General features: G+C 46.7%; 2 long non-coding RNA genes across 2 annotated transcripts; both read left to right on the top strand.

Annotated features, from left to right (window-relative positions):
• The first annotated feature begins 5,759 nt into the window (after positions 1-5,759).
• On the top strand, positions 5,760-10,443 carry LOC143267020 (uncharacterized). Its single transcript, XR_013041916.1, has 2 exons — positions 5,760-6,111; positions 10,063-10,443. It is a non-coding gene; the product is annotated as an uncharacterized LOC143267020 (long non-coding RNA).
• Positions 10,444-13,071: 2,628 nt separating this feature from the next.
• LOC121829079 (uncharacterized) lies at positions 13,072-16,604 on the top strand. The gene is made up of 2 exons (XR_006071862.2): positions 13,072-13,917; positions 16,461-16,604. It is a non-coding gene; the product is annotated as an uncharacterized LOC121829079 (long non-coding RNA).
• Positions 16,605-17,225: the final 621 nt, after the last annotated feature.

Genomic DNA, 17,225 nt, shown 5'->3' with positions numbered 1-17,225 from the left:
TCCAAAACCTCTGAAACCTGGTTTTGGGGTGCAAACCTCCAAGGCCAAGCAGGGCTGAAGCCACTGAGCACAGCTGATGCTATTAGTCTTTAGAATGGAGCAGAGGCTGACTATAGAAACAAAGTAAGCCGTGGCTCTCCTGCTGGCCTGCAACTGAGGGAAACCCCAGACTGCACCTCTGCCTGCCACTGCTTCTCTGTCTGAACAGATGCCTCTTGTGAACAGTTTACTTGAATAAGGGTTGGTTGGTTGGTTGGCTGGTTGGCTGGTTGGCTAGTTGACTGGAAACCTGTCAAATCAGAGAGGATCATCACAGCTTTTCTAATTCTTTCTCATCATAGCAATCAAAATATGGAGACTGGTTGTCCCATAGGTCTCAGTAGATGGCTCACCATACAATGTTTCTGAATTTCTGGGAACCTCAGTGACCTCCATGACCTTCCCAGAAGCCTTCAGAAATGACTCCACCTCGTGAGGCCTGCTAGCCTAGTTTTTCCGAGTCAGGGTGGAGCTGAGAGACTGTTAGTGGCCCCTGGGTGGGTCTGGGAGAGGTGGTGGCGGCTGCCAGGGTGGGGCAGGGTGTGTCTGAACTCTGTGGCACAGGGCTGGGTGACAGAGCAGGAGGACCAGGGTTCAGGCACAGGTTGGGGTTCCACTTAGGCTCACTGCTCAGGAAGTGAATGACTAACTCCCAAGCGCTCCCTGTATTCTGGGCTTTACTTGTTGGGTAGAAGAGGCTCTGAGTCAAACCAGCTCTTTGTGTCCAGCCTGAGTTTAGGAAACCAGTTTTGGGCAGGCTAGCTACAGACAGCTTACAGACTGATGGAGGCTGGACTATGATGGGGAGGGTGGGTAGCCAGGATCTGTTGACTGTAAGGGTCTCTATAATTCTCTCCCCCAACAGCTGGGCAACTGAAGCCAATCCCTGGAGAATGAAAAGGAAGAGCCCTGTCGAGAACCAGGAGCATCCTGGTGTGGGTAGCCACAGGTTCAAAGGCTCTGACTGAACCAGAGGGAGTGAGTGGTGCACAGGACTTGAGAATTAGGCTTACTCTGAAGACAACGGCATTGAAAGGCTCTCGGGATGAGACCCAATCTGACCCACAAGAATCGGATCACTTTCAGGCTGAGAAGAAAATGTCGTGTGAGGGCATAGAGATGCATTACGAAGCTACTACAAGAGAGGACGGCAATTGGCTAGACGTGGCTCTGGAAATGAGGAGAATGGATGCCTCAGATCAGACCTGGGCGCATTTACTGAAGAAATCAATGTGAAGGTACAGGGTGAAAAACAAAGGTATAGAGAGTGTAAACTAGGCCTGATTCCCACTACTTTAAAGTGGGCAGAGTGCCACTGGGGACAACTCCTTGATGCCCTCTCTTACGGGAACATCTCTATTGCTCTTACCATCTGCCGTATGGGCTTCTCTGTGCCCAGATGCCCTGAGCTCGTTTCTGCCTCAGGACCTCAGCTTAGGATGCTGGTCCCTGGGCTAACTGGACCAGAGTGAGCGATGGAGGAACAGGACTTGAAGGTTAGGCTTATCTAAGGCCAAAGCCATTGGAGGGCTGTAATGATGAGAGTCCGTGAGAACAGGAAGCACCCGGTCTGCTCTGCAGGGCAGGGATGGGCAATGTGGCCCTGCAGTATTAAACTTTCCCACAAGAGGGCGCCAATAGACTTCGTTCACTCTGCTGCCCAGCTGTGTGTGCATGTGGTCATGTTTGTAGGGCCTTTTGTGCTTGCCCTTACAGTTTAAAAGCGTGTTTTTCTGCTGCTCGGAGATAGGGATGGAAGAAGGTGGCCCTCACAGGGACCCTGTCTCTCCTGGTACCTGGCGCCCTGTCCCCCTGCTGTGCGGGCCTGACTTTGGTCTCCGCTGACCTTTGCACTAAGGGAACACGCATTAATATTTCCTTGATCTTAACACTGCACTTGGCAATGACCCCAGAGACTTCTCAGCCAACTGGGTAAGTTTAAGGTTGGAAGATTGAAAAGGGCTGGTCAGGGTTTAACACGGTGAAAGGAGAGGCGGGTTGGTTATTAACTTGGTTCTAATTAGAGGTGGCTGTGGCCCAGCAGGGAACGGGCAGCTTCGGAAGACAGGGTTACATGTAAGTCCGGGCTCTGGCGGTTTCTAGCTGAGGTGGTGTCTGCCTGTCTCCGCTGAGGTCACCAAGTCAGCAGCAGGCAGGGCACACGGACGGCAGTGGTGAAATGGGGCGTGGTGCTAACTCTTGCCAGCACGGTTGGCTGCACACACACACACGCACACACACACACACACACACACACACACACACACGCTTGCACTGACGGTGGCCTCTGTGCAATGTGGAGCTGACAGAGGACCTGAGGAGCACCTGAATGGTCCCTTAAAGAAGCAGGAGGACCAGGAGTCGGTGCTGAGGGCTGGGGAAGGAGCCAGGGAACCGAGAGCAAGATGGGGCACAGTAGATGGGAGGAATAGGCAGAGGGGTGACTCCGAAGGATTATCCATCTGTCATGACTACTCCCTGCTTCAGGCTCTGGTAGGTTGAGTAACTGCTAGGGGTAGACATCTTTCAATATTTTTTGATACAATATGTTTTTATCATATTTCCCCTCCCCCCACAGCTCCTCCCAGCTCCTCCCCCACCTCCCAACCCACCCAAGGTTATGTTCTCTTTCTCTCTCTCCCTACCAATTCAACTTTATGCCCCTGCCCCTGCATGAAGGCAAGGGGTCAATCTCCAGTGTTATCTTAGGTACTATCCACCTTGTTTTTTGAGACAGGGTTTCTCTCTTAGTGCAGAGCTCCCTAATTCAGCTGGGCTGGCTGGCCAGTGAGCCCTAGGCACCTCCCTGTCTGCCCCTGCCCAGCACAGGGGTTAGAAAGGCATGCCACTGCACCCAGAGTGAGGTGGGTGTTAGGACTCAAACTCAAGTGTCTTAATTGCTCGGTAGACACCTCATCGACCTGAGCTAGAGCGCACACACACGGGCTAGCTGTTTCTGTCATGGCTGGTTCCTGATGATGTTTGTGTGCTGTGGTTTTCACTGTGAACCCTAGAGTGGGGGATTTATAGGGCTAGCTTGAAGGCACATTCCTCCACAGAGATTGAAATCACTTCTGCCAGATATCCCGACACTCGGACAACAGCCAGGCTCCACCTGCTTTGTTTTGTTTTGTTTTAAGTGACCTTCTTGTGGGTTTTGAGACCATGCTTAACATAGTGTTACTTCAAAGTCCCTGGCCATGAATGCTTGGCCAGTAGCTCTGGAACCTCAAGGAACCTTCTTCCCCCTCAACCCCAAATCAAAGCAGACATGGATTTTTATTTCCTTTTTCCTTGATCACTCTTTTTCTGGGGGCAGAGCTACTCCTGAGGACTGTTTTACGAAGAGGCATCGCCAACACAATTCTGTATCCTGCCTGGGTAAGGGGATCAATGGAGAGTGCCAGCCTTCCCTTTCTACCTAGAAAATCCCATGGCTTAACAGTTATATGCCGTGCAATGGCATAAAACTTCTTGGTGTTTGCCAGTTACCTCACATATGAACGTTTGGATCTTCTTCATATTGGCATGGCTCTCCAGCCTTACAGTCTGTCCTGTGCATTGGAAAGCAGGATTCAAATGATGCCCTTCTTGTGTGTCTGTGTTTGGAGGCAGTGTCAGTATCACTCAAGAGCTCATAAGACATTTGAATCTCACATCCCTCCCACACCCACCGATGCAGAATCTGCAGCCTTCCCAGTGCCCTGGGACTTCTCTAGGTTGCAAAGCACTGCTTTGCATTTCCACAGGATCCTGAGCAGGAATCGGGTAAGAGTCTGTGTGATGTGTGAGGGCGGGACCAAACAAGACTGCTCTTCCTTCCACCTGCTTTTCTCCCAGTCCAGTTGCTCAAAGAGAGAGATGAGGATCCATTTGGACATCTCTGTCAGCTGTTGACTTTCAGACCATCCGACAGAACAATTGACAGAATCAGCTCTGAGCAGTTCCTGGGTCAGGCATGGCCACCACCAGGAAGCGGGCTCAGAGGCTCTGTGCCGTTCAGCCTGGAGCTCTCAAGGTGCCCTTGTACCTCCTGAGCCTTCTGCTACCAGCTTCCTTTACCCCACCCCCACCCCAGTCTGTGTGATTGCCTTAGATTCATGCTGGGAACAAGATTCACCAACTCTGAATCCCATCACTGCCCATCTTTAACTCTCAAGAAGGTAAGACACAGCCCTTGTCCCCCCAACCACAGGCTGGGTGTCTGCACTCTCAAAGCCTTCAGCTTCTCACCATCATGGATCTAAAGACACTTCCTTGGAGCCAGAGGCAGGACTAGACTTCATTTGGCTGCACATAAGAATTTCTGACTGGTCCCTTTTTCATCCCTAATGTGGAGGACATCCAAAAGTGTCCATAGTGACATGGCTGAAGAGACCGGGCTTTGTCCTTCTGTATACGAAGTCGACTTCTCTGGGAAGAAAGTGAATGGAGAAAACCATCGGAGTCAAAGCATTATGAACTATAAAATCAAAGGCGGGTGGTGGTGGCGCATGCCTTTAATCCCAGCACTCGGGAAGCAGAGGCAGGTGGATCTCTGTGAGTTCGAGGCCAGCCTGGTCTACGGAGTGAGTTCCAGGACAGGCTCCAAAGCTACACAGAGAACCCCTGTCTTGAAGAAGGAAAAAAAAAAAGTCAGATTGCTTTACATTCCCATGTAAAATATCCCATTGTCCTTCCCCTCACATAAGGTTCATTTTGTATTCAGGATCCCTGCGCCCTGAAGTGGGGCAGCTTCTTGCAGCACGCTCAAGCTGCATCAGGGGGAACTGGGCTAATGCCACCATGAGCCTCCCCTCATGCTGTCCCACAGCACCCCTGTACAGAGGAGAGGTGGGATGATGACAGGAAGGCACAGGGAGGCACAAGGCCAGGTGGGGTAGGATCCCGGGAAAGTGCTGTCACCCTGCTTTCTCACTCAGGCAGCCAGTCAATGGAGAGTCTGCATGAGAATTCGGGTGTTTGTGACACCATAAGTCATTTTCTAGCCAGTCCTCAGCACCCAGCAAAGTACTTCACAAAATAAATAAGCACTGATTTATTATTATAATTTTCATTATGAAATATGAATTTAACTAAATATTTCTAAATATTTGTATTTATAAATAACTATAGATTTATAATTTATAAATATTATAATTTGTTATTATTTATTATCACTAATAATAAATGTTTGAAAACGAATGAATCGATATATGAAGATAACTTGTATTTTTACTTTGGTTTTGGGTGCCTATGATAGGCAAAGGTTTTCTATCTGTTAGAGTCTCAGAACCCCAAGGAGGTCTACGTTTGTTTACCCATAGCCAGTCAGAGTGAATGCGTCGTTGCAGCAAAGTTTGAAGCTAAGTCTTCCTGATGCCTAAAGCTGTACACTCTCCCCTGCTCCTCCCCGTGCCGAAGGTGGAGGATTTAGTCTTGGATCATGTTGCCTCGGAGCTGACACATTGCCAGTGGCCCTGAGGAGGACAGACCCCTTAATGGGTAAGAATTGCTCAGAGATGGAGAATGGCTGGAGACAGCGGGTGGTAACGTGTAGCAAGTGACTATGGTGTGAAGATGTGAGCTCCTCAGCACGCATGCTGTCACCTCACCAGAAAAGCCCAAAGAAATCCCTGCCTGGGGTGGCTGGCACGGTGACCTCTGTGTCACCTCTGGCCTTGATTGTGACACAAGCTTCTATTCTAAGAATGACTTAACCATCCATCTAAGCAGAGTGGCTCAGAAGAATGGGTCTCCTTTCCAGGTGCCAACGGGGTATCTGGCAAAGTCTGGGCTGCAGAGATCTGCAGAGAGTGCTTGGTGACTCTCCAGTCAGCTTACCTCCTGTGCCAGCCTCAGCCAGTGGCCATTGAAGGGGTCTCTTCCACACTTAAGGGGTACACAAATGTGGTCCATCCAGTAGGTTCTAATCTTCACTTTCATCTGTGGAGGGGGAACCCTGAAATAATTACAACTGAACGTCCAAGGTCTGCTCCTTTAAAACCCCATCAAGCAATCTGAGCTCAGAGCTGTGAATGCTCTGACCTGTGCCTGGAAAGAAAATGATGTGTTTGGCCTTTGCTCTGCAAGGTGAGTTGAGCCAAGGTTCACCAGCTAGAACCTCTCAAGCTGGAATGTCAAGAGTAACAACTGGCAAGACGTTTCCAGTGCTGCCCCTTTGAGCCTGAGAGGCGCCACATAGGAGATCTGGATGCCCTGCACCCACCATCCATGGATCATGCAGCTCACAATACTTTAAGATGCCAGTTGGTGGAGGGTCAAGGTCCTAACGACACAGAGGCTCATCCAGAGTCCACTCCAGCTCTCTGTCTGTCTGTCTGTCTCTCTCTCTCTCTCTCTGTCTCTCTCTCTGTCTCTCTCTGTCTCTCTCTCTGTCTCTCTCTCTCTGTCTCTCTCTGTGTGTGTGTCTCTCTCTGTCTCTCTCTCTCTGTCTCTCTCTCTCTCTCTCTCTCTCTCTCTCTCTCTCTCTCTCTCTCTCTCTCTACGTGTGCATGTGCGTGCACGCCTACACGTGCATGCATGTTCCTGTGCAAATGCACATCTGTGCATTTGGAGGCTAGAGGTCAACCTTGGGTGTCATTCCTCAGAATCCATCTAGTCACTTGGAACTTCCCAGTTATCTAGGCTGGCTGGCTGGTGAGCCCCAGCCACTGCTAGTATTACAATAGGAACATCATTCCTGGATTTTTATGATGGTCTAGGAATTGGATTTATTTCCTTATGCTCCTACAGTAAGAACTTTAGCAGCTGAGCTCTCTTCCTATCCCTGACCTAGATTGCTTTTCTAAAGGATGTATTTATTTCTTTTTATTTTCTATGCATGAGTATTTTGTTTGCACATATGTGTGTCTTCTATATGTGTGCCTGTTGCCTCCAGAGTCCAGGAGAGGGCATCAGACACCCTGGGCGTGGAGTTACAGATGTTTGTGAGCTCCCGTGTGAGAACTGGTGGTCAAACCTGGGTCCTCTGATGGAACAGCAAGTTTTTAATCCCTTTCTCCAGCCCCTGATATGATAGGGATTCACTGCCCTTCTTAGGGGAGTCTTTAAACTTCTTTCATCAAAACAGACCCTCAGAACAATTAAATAGTCATGAAATCATCATAGGCCAATACTACACCTTGTCCCCCAGTTTTACCTAGCAGATAAAGCCTTTTAAGGTTCTATTGGGGTGACAATGATATGCCTGTCTCATTTCACGAGAGAGGGTAGTGTGGTATGTGGCCTAGGTTCAAGCCCCACCCCCTTCTCAGGTGCATAGCCTTGGGCGAGTCCACTAATTAACCTGAACCTAAGTTTGGAACAGTTGACCTTGGGGAGACATGATGATAGCTGAATGAAATCACAGCCCCAGAGAGCTTAGCACAATATTTGATACATGACAAATACCCACTAAACATGGACCAGCCATGGACATGCGTGTGCATGCGTGCGTGCGTGCGTGCATGCGTGTGTGCGTGCGTGCGTGTGTGTGTGTGTGTGTGTGTGTGTGTGTGTGTGTGTGTTGCTCTCAGAGAGGCCCACCCTCAGAGCAGCACAGACAGCAGGTAGTCCCAGGCAGTCTACCCTGTACAGCACTTCTCAGCGCCTCCTCGTGGCAGCCTGGTGAGGTTGGTATTGCTGTTGTCATGGGGCATCTGAAACTGACTTGCCAACTACCATCTTTCACACACAGCAGAGCTGGGATATGGGCTCTACTGTGTGACTCTCATGTAAGATTCTTCTGTGCCACTGAAGGTCCCCCGTCTGCAAGGACTGAACAAGTTGTGTCATTGAGCAGGAGTGGTGACAAAATGCCCTGAACTGAGTTGACCTGGGCCTGTGCCTCCAGAGAGTCAGCTCTACAATGCCTGGGGTACAGCTTTGAAGCCATCACATCTCCTCTCTGGGCCCCAGGGGCTTCATGTGCCACTCAAACATGTGGATGAGACAGTCTCTCCGGCCTGCCCCAGCTCTGGTCTACCACCATACTCCCCAGATTACAGAAAGGACTCGCAGACTCCACCCTTGAGGCCAGCAGACCTCAAATCTCAGATCAGCCTTCTTCCTTGAACCCATGTTTTTGTGCATGAATTCAAGATTTGCCAAGCAAAAGCTCTGTAATTATCCTGCGGGGACTAGCCTGGCTAATAATTACCCCTATTATTTTTAATTGTATTTTACAAGGTGCCTTTCATCCAAGATCTCAAAGGACTTCTCAAACATTCATTAGCCAGGCCCCACCCTTCCCTGTATGGTATGAAAGGCAGAGGCTGATTTTTAGTGTCAGAAATAAGAGGTGGGAAGGGGAGGGGGCTGCCATCCCTGGAGCGATGTTACCTTGGCGTTCAAAGGAAAGGAGAGCAGACCTATGCATGGAAATGCCTGCCTTCTGAGCTACCTCATGGGATTTTCAGGAGCAGTGGCTGCATTAGTCAGCTATCTAGGAGAGAGTAGTTTAGCCTGGCTGAATCTGTTCAACAGTTTCACTTCACCTTAGTCCTCAGCGGGGCTTTGGGCTAGTCTCCAGCAGACAGACCTGTGGTAGGTGACCCGAGGGACACAAGTGAATAAAAGTGGCTAACCTCCACATCACAGAAGGACATTAAATCACCAGGGGCTGTGCAGTGAATGCAGGGGAGGGACCTGTGAGTATGCAAATAGCCAAGGGACAGCAGACAAAAAGTTGCCCGAGGAAAGGACATGCAAAAGTTGGTCCTACCCTGGGTCCAGTCCTTTCTTTTCTGCCAGTGCCACCCTGTGCTCACACTCAGTCCATGAGCTTCACTGTGCATGACATCATCTTTGTACTGTGTAGGTACATTTATGGCAAGTCCAACCAAGCAGCACCCAACCTATCCTAGCCATAAGATTTGTTGGCACTTGGCTCAGACTGGGCCAATGAGAAGCCTCTTGAAGTATTTTCTAAAACTCCTAAGGGAGAAATAATCTTTTCTTTGGGGTCACCAAGGTAGAAGAGTACAGACATGGTCACTGGATGGGAAGAACTCAGGATGATGGAGGCAGAGCTCTAGGATAAAAGGGAACTCGTTGCAAACACCTGATAATTTTTTAGCTTTTACTTGATTCAACACATTTCCTTTTCATCCCCCCCATAAGCCACTTTGATTTAAGTTTCTTACATTTATAACTAAAACACTTTGTTCATATGCCTAACAGATGAATAATGTTGTGGAATGGATCTTGGGTCTGCTAGAGCATTGCCCGACTCCATCTTAACGATCTTCCTCATTCATCATCCATCCATCTACTCATTCCATTCAACAATGCATCCATTCACTACAACACATTCGATGTATATAAAAAGTTGTTGGGATCACATCGTTGAATGAATAAATGGATGGCTAATTTGTCATGACAGATTCAGTGACAAAGACCTATTACCCCTAATCCCATGTGGATATTAGTTGATAAATTGCAAGGCAAATTATGAACCGAGAGCTTGGAGCTGAATCAGCATCTGACCCTCCTCAGAACGGCCAAGCTTCACTAATGTCACCTGCATGTAGTCAGACATAAGCCGTTCTTTACCAAACATGATTCTGTCATACTACAACCCCAAATGGAAAGGTCCGGATGTCATTGGCAAGCATGTGGGTTTTCCTGTTGGAGCTGGTGCTGATACTGTGACTTTCTGGTGACATGAGTGAGACTTGCCAAGGACAACCTTTCTAAGACCTGTTTTTCTCCTTGTATGGGGGTGGTCACTTTAAGCATGAAGCTGCCCAGAAGGAACAGAGGTGAGGTGAATGCTAATTCCTCCAAGTTGAATCTGCAATACCCAAGGACCAGAGTATGTAGAAATATACCAGTCACCCTGTTTATACTCTTGTGTCTCTAAGGAAATTTTCAGCTCACAGAGAAGAAAGATTGTACCTAAGGCCACATAAGAATTACAAGGAGAGAAGGATCTGAAGCCCTATGTCCCCATATGAAGCACTCTAGATGTGTCGGTCCTTTCCAGGGCTCCCATACCAGACAAGTAGAGTTTGGTGTCAAATGGTCCATTTTCTCTAACAGGTTGCTAGTGAAGTTGGTGAGTCCATGCCAATGGGTCCAGACCATCTCTCTGTGTATGCTGTCTCTTGTCATCCGCTTGTGAGCTGTGTGCCTCATTGACAAGGTGGTCACAGAATCCACAGGAAGGAAACTGAGAAGCTATGTTGTCCAACCCTGTCTGATGTCTGTGTGCCCTCTTCACGTCACAGCACACATTCATCAGATTTGCAGGTGAAAGAGCCTGGCAGGGACTGACAAGGAGCTGTGGTCTTGGTTCCCTCGCCTCCCTGACCCCCATAGGACATAAACACAACAGCTGCTTGCTCCCTCCCTCTATAAAATCTCCAGCCTTTCCCTCCCTGCCTCCTTCTTCTTAGCTAATAAATATAGTAACTCCTTAAAGCAATTATGCTAATAAATAGTCTTCTTTTATTCTACCACGTGTCTAGCAAGCTTTTATTCTACATCCTGACACAGAATTTCTTGAAAGACCCATTTGTGCCAATTGCCCACTCTCCATTATGACATACCGACCCATAACCTTTAGTAGGATAACTTCTCCCAGTGGTCACTAATGAATGTTGCTTAGCAGATACTTTCTTATTCTTTGATATTGAAGTATTGTATTTGTTTTTGTTTTCATGGCTCATTTATTTTTAGTTTCTTTCCCCACCCACAGACCCTGTATGTGCATTGATAGATCTGTTCATTCTGCTCTTAAGCATAGGTATTGTGCCAGGAGCTGAAGATGCAGATATGGATCATATGTCATTTTTGAGCTAGATGATCTTAGGATTGGTTGATATGAACAGTTACATTCATCACAACACTATATGATGCTAAGCACTGGACCACAGATACAAAGAATCACAGAGCTGAGAGACCAAAACCACCTTGGCAGTCTTCAGGTCTAGTTCTTACATCATGCAAAAGAGAGATCTGAAGCATACAGAGAGAAAGTTAATTGCCCATGGACTTCACGGAGTTAGCAGGAAAAGTTAAGAATGTGCATGTGCTCTTCAAATGTATTCTTCTGAAAATAGCCAAAGATGACTTTTCTTGCGATAAAAAAAAAAAAAAAAACTTTGGGGGAGGGGATTGCTCTGGGGTACAAATGCATTTCATTCAGCTCATTCTGCAGTTGAATGTCTTTCTACAGAGATCTCAATAACATGTCCTGCTGTGGTATCTAGAAGCACCCTTCCTTATAAAAATAACGGGGGGCAGGAGAGGTAGAAGCTAAGCCAGGATCAGAATTCAGGTTCCCTGCCCCCTTGTCTATTATTCTTTTCTTGAACTGTGGGAGCTGGAATGCTGAGCTCTCACCTGCCCAGAAGAGAGAGCTGAAACTCTTGCTGTAGCCTGCTGATGCCAGATCCTGCTCTGAACCCATCATAAACATTTAGATAGGAACCTGTGTTCATCCTTTTTCCAAGACAGGGTCATAGGTATGTGATGTGGGTTTTGCTTTGTGTTGCCCACTTAAAATTCTTAATAGTCAACAAGGAGCCCTGAAAATTATGTAGTCGGTTCTTTTCCCAAATCCAGGGTTTCAAGGTTTCATTGGTGCTGCTCAAAATATTCCAGTTCATGCATTTGACTAGTTTGCCTTTCTGTTTGTGTCCCTCTCTGAAGGCTATGGAAAAGATCACCTGGGAATGAGCCTTTCTGGAGTCCTTGGACCATTTCTTGGTAGGTTTTGACCTTTCTAGACATCATGGAATACTGTTCTCATGGAAATGGCAAATATATCAGACCCAGACACCAAAGCATTCACCATTGTAACAGCCTCCTACACTGGTTCATGAGCCTTTGGTGGCTCTCCAGCTCTTGGTGGCTCTTCCAGCCACCAGCAGAACCCAGCCTCTAGAGATGGGATCTTCCATATTTCCCATGAAGCATTTTCTTTCAGCTCTCCCATTTACAGTCTCTGCTGTGACCACAGTGTCTTCTTTTCCTTTTCTGGATTCTCCTGCCCCATGATCCTTTTCCTACACCAATATTAAGTCCTTACCCTTCCGATCAACTGACATTTCCTCGTGCTTTGAGGTCTGACTGTGGCCCCTCTTCTCTGTGAACAGCTTTCCCTGACTGCCCTTCTAGATTCTCTCTCCTGCCAAGGCTGCACACTTCTCAAAGACAACCAGTGTGCCACACTGTGTTCTCCATGCCCCATTCACAGCCACACACCCAGCAATGATCAATAATGAGTTACTGATGCCTTGACCCTCTCTGGAGGAGAAAAGACAGGAAATCCACTTCCTGGTGTGACTGGGTCACAGGTTTCCATATCCAGCTTGCCTGGTGTTGAAGGGTGAGTCAGAAAGAGCCTTGTTAAACCTGTTTCTCTGGCTGCTGCTCTTAGCTCAGGCCTGTTCCTGATGTCCAGGGTGACCAGAGATCTCACTGGAGAGATAAAGTTGTATTTGTGGCCCAGATACTTACAGGAGGGGTAGCTGTCCAAATTGTATGTGACTACTAGGCAGAACTCTAGACTCTGGAAGGGGGTCTTTCTACAACTAGTCAGACTAATGTTTGGCCGTGATTAAATCAAAAGAGGGGAATGAAAAGCCTACGGGGAAGGGGAGTGCTCAGGAAGCCATGTCAACGGGGAAGAAGTCATAGGAACTAGAGGAAAGGGAATTCAGAGAATGTGGCTTATGTCTAAGACTGCTAAAGGACTGCTGTGGACATGTGGAGGGGGACTGTACCGTGTGGTTAAACTGTGAAGTCACAGGAAGCCAAGTTCTGTTCAGCAGGGCCAACTGACAGTGGAGGATGAGCTGACGTTTTCTCATTGGGAATATCCAGTCAGGGATTCCAACCTGAGGTTCTAGCTCTCAGCATGATGTCTGCTTCTCTTCTCTCAAAACACCAGCTAAACCTTCCTCCTCCATGAACCCAAGTATACCTTGCTCCATCCCCAATTCCCCCTCTGGTTCCACTGTCTCTGGAAACAGTCTCCTAAGCACCTCCCAGGCCTGCTGCTCAGAATCCCATTAGTCTGACCCCATGCTTCCAGAGTGAGAACTCTGAAATAAAGATCTCAAAGCCATCCAGTGGATGGTTGGTATCCCAGGTAATGGGATACCATGACCTTTAAGGGTCTTTGTGCTTGGGTTCTGCCTCCCTTGTACTGTATAAGCCAGTATCACTGGATAATTAAGGTCCCATGCCCACCATGCTTGCTCTGACCTCTGAACCTTTGCTGGTGCTGCTTTCCCGACCCTGGAAGACTCTTCTCACCACTGCCCCAACTCTTCCTCCTCTAGTCAACCTCGCTTTCTGCTTCTTATCCACTAGGGCCTCAGATTCTGTGTCAGTTCTCCAGGAAGCATTCCTGGATTCCACATCTGGATGAGGCCTCCCTATCACATCTCTCTTAGCATCCTATCACAGGTCACAAACTTTGGGCAGTCAGCACATCTATAATTACCTGTAGAGTCACCTTTCTTAACTTTAAATGATAGGCTATCATATATAACAGGAATTTCTAATGTTCACTCTCTGATTCCAACAGTTTTTCTTAAGCTGCACCATGATACACCAGGAAGCAGGAGTTTCCTGGGCACTCAGGATTGACAGCATTTGGTTGCACAATGTGATGACAAAAGAAAGACTCACTGGTTTGTTTGGTTTCTATGGCATCCAGCTCCTTCTAGAACATGGGAGGGCAGTTAATTTCTTGTGAGGGGCTGTTTACACATTCCGCCTCTCTACATATTATCTTACTTCTGTAACTCTTGTAGAAATGGGTGTTGCCGCCTCTCTTGGCAGAAACACAGGGCAGAAAGTCAACAGTCAATAGGGTAAGCCTTGGCCTTCTCTCACACTTTCTACATGGACTCGGGCAGATCACAGTTCTAAATGGAAAAGGTAAAGTCATAAAGCTTTTAAATGACAAATGAGAAACAATGTTTGTAATCTTTAGTCAGGAAAAGAGTTCTTAGACATGGCCTCAAACAAATCACAGCACAAAATAGGGGGGAAATTAATTGGATTTTTTCAAATCTAGATTCTTATGCTCTATGAAAGACATTAAATTAAGAAGATTGAATAGAAACCGAAGAAAATATTTTCAAAATGTGTATGTGACAAAGGGCCCAATTCCAAGATAAAGAACTTCCAGACTCAAGAAACAATGTAATTAGAAAATGAGAGAAGGACATGGACATTGCCCTATACAAGGCATGTGGATGGCCAGCACTGCTAGCTATCAGAGAAATGCAAATTAGAGGAGCCACATTCTAACGCTTGTTAGAATGCCAATTGTAAAAATACTGAGGATGCAAATGCGGACAAGAGGTACTGGATCTTTAAGATTATTGGTGAATGTGTAGCATGGTAGATCCACTCTGGAAATGTGCAGCAATTTCTTAAAATGTTAATGATGTTTGTGCCATATGACCGGCTGATCACAATACTGGGCATTCAACTCAGAGAAATTAATAGTCACATAAAATCTGATAAACAACACTCATATCAGCATCATTTATAACAGAGAAACATTACAAACAACCCAGATGTCTTTCAGTGGGCGGAGGCTAAACCACTGTGATATAGCCACACCATGACTATGACCCAGCAATAAGAAGGATTGAATTATTGACAAACAAAACAACTTGGATGGATCATAAAAGTACTATAGCAAGTGGGAAAAGCCAGTCTCAAAAAGTGAGAAACCATATGAATCCACTTACAAATGGACAATGTATAGAGAAAGGGAATTGCCAAGAGATCGGGGTGAGGGAAACAGAGATGGGGGTGAATGTAAAGTGTAACACCAGAGAGAGCCTTTGTGGTGATGGGCAGGTCTGTGTCAGTTGTGCAAAGGCATAAGCAAGTGAACCCATGCAGGAGCTGACGATGTCACTATCGAAGGGAACTGGGTCGTAGGTATAAGGGACTTCCTTATATTGTTTTTAAAATTTTCTTTGAGTACACAATTCTTTCAGCATAATACATTACATTAAAAAGCAGACTGAGAAAGAGGAAGTAAAGTAGCCTTGTACTCATTAAACATCTCTCTTGTTCCAAGTTAGCTTGTTCATTTATTCAACTTACTTACTGCCTTGCCTATACAAAGCACTGTGCTTGGGAATACAGATGCTCACCGCCTTTTTGCTGTTACAGCTTGGCTGATGAGTGTTAAGCAAATCGGATTCAAACCTGATGCCCTGCCCTCGGAAAGACAATGGTGTCGCTAGACCTTTTCAAGTGTAGTATAGACCCATAGCTCTCCTTTCCCTTTTCTCTTTGGACTGCTCCGGATTCCAGAGCCCCAAAATGTCCTGGAATAATGAGCAATCCTACTTCCCAGGGTAGGACTTCAACCTTACTAGGATTTTGCTTTGTTTTGTTTTTGTCAGATGGGACCAGCCTTTCCAGAACTGAAGCAGTGTGTATCATGGGAAGGCACTGGAGTAATTGGTTTACTTTACCGGGGGGAGGGGGTAATGCAAGGTGCCTGTGTGTTCATGTGTGTGTACCTCTGTGTGTATGTGCACACATATGTGTGTACACATGTGGTAGCTAAGCACTAGCTGTCTTTCTCTATTACTTACCTTATTTTGGAGATATGGTCTTCCACTGAACAGGAGCTCACCAGGTTGTTAAACTAGCTCTCCAGCAATCCCCGGAATCCTGTCTCCACCTCCCCAGCACTGGGGTCACTGGAATATGCTTTTATGCCCAGCTTTTAAGGAAGCTGGGGATCTGAACTCAGGTCCTCATACTTTCCTGCCAGTACTTTATCCATCAAGTCGTTTCCCAACTCTGATTTTTTTTTTGTAACACTTTGAACAGTTTTATTGAATTTTTAGAATTGCTGATTATAGTGGGAGGTGAGTTTTCAATATGTATTTTTAAATCAAGCAGGGATTTTATTACTTTAAAATTTCCCAGGAAAGAAAATGGTATTTTTTTAAATAAATACAACCTTGACACCTGATACCAACCTATGAGAAAAGAGGATAATTTGAGTTATTTAAACGGTTCCTCTCCATTGTCTATCCTGGCTGTGACCTCACTGACTCACAGCTCCCTTGGTGTGTTGTTACCTAGGCATGCCCATCACTCTGGTACCCATAGTAATTAACAGTGCTGAGATGTCTGAGTGTTGACATCACCTGGCCCTCAGGATAGGGCAGAACCAAGGAGCCAAGCTTATTATCACAGCTTGAATGCATCACGAAATAATCCCAGCACTGCCAGTGACCAGCAAAGATGGGCAGGGGCTCCCCAGAGCACCCTGGAAACTAAACATGTCATTCCTTTAACCCTGGAGTTCTTTCTGCCTTTCCTGTCCTATCTCAGTGGTGGTATTTTCTGATTCTTAAAGTAACCGACAGTTCTTATCCTTCTAAAAAGTACAGAAAGACGTAAAAAAGTAAAAATCAACTGTCACCTTGTTTTTCTAGGTATGTCGCTTTCTTGCCTTTCCTGGACCTACACGAAATCTGACTGTGCTGAGGTCCATATTCAGGTAACTAAGCAAAAGAGTTAGTTGAAAACATTAACAAAGCAAACATTTAATTGAAATAAAACATGAAAATAATAAAAACGTATTTGCATATTCAATCTGTTAATTTGGCATGCCAAATTTCAGTGTTGATGTCTGAGTAGCTGCCGAAGGGAGTCCACTCTGTCTTTCTTGTAGACACCATAATACCAAAGCAATGGGAAGAGAACCGAAAACTGTCTGGGAAGCATTCCAAGAAGAGGAGTCGGGCTCTGCAGGACAGCCCCTGCTCCCTTCACAGTCACCTTACCTACCCACAAGAAAACCACCTTTGAGTTCTCTTGATTATTCATCTTCATTTTTTAAAGTACCCTTTTGGGTCTTTCTATTTACATCACATTTAATTATGAAATTACAATAACAGTGGACAGGTTTGAAGATGACTACACAGACAGTACACAAGTGACTCCCGCTGAGCACACAAGCTGTCCACCAGCAGCAGAGGTGGGTGGGTGGGTGGGTGGGTATGAAGCCTCAGCGTCTTCCACCCTGAACTCTCAGCCAGCCTGAGCATCAGCCCCGAGGCTTTCCATGTGGAAGGGGAAGGACTGACTCACCTGTCAGTTAACCGAGTGGTTGGCGGTTGAGTAGGAGAGCTCACACTGTGTATAAACACATTCACGCCTGGTGTAATTTATTTACAGAAGATAGGATCATACTATAG

The sequence above is a fragment of the Peromyscus maniculatus genome, chromosome 1 (assembly GCF_049852395.1).
Source record: "Peromyscus maniculatus bairdii isolate BWxNUB_F1_BW_parent chromosome 1, HU_Pman_BW_mat_3.1, whole genome shotgun sequence".
NCBI classification, from domain to species: Eukaryota; Metazoa; Chordata; class Mammalia; order Rodentia; family Cricetidae; genus Peromyscus; species Peromyscus maniculatus.
Note: the sequence above shows the minus strand (reverse complement) of the source record. Positions and strands in the feature narration are given on the sequence as shown.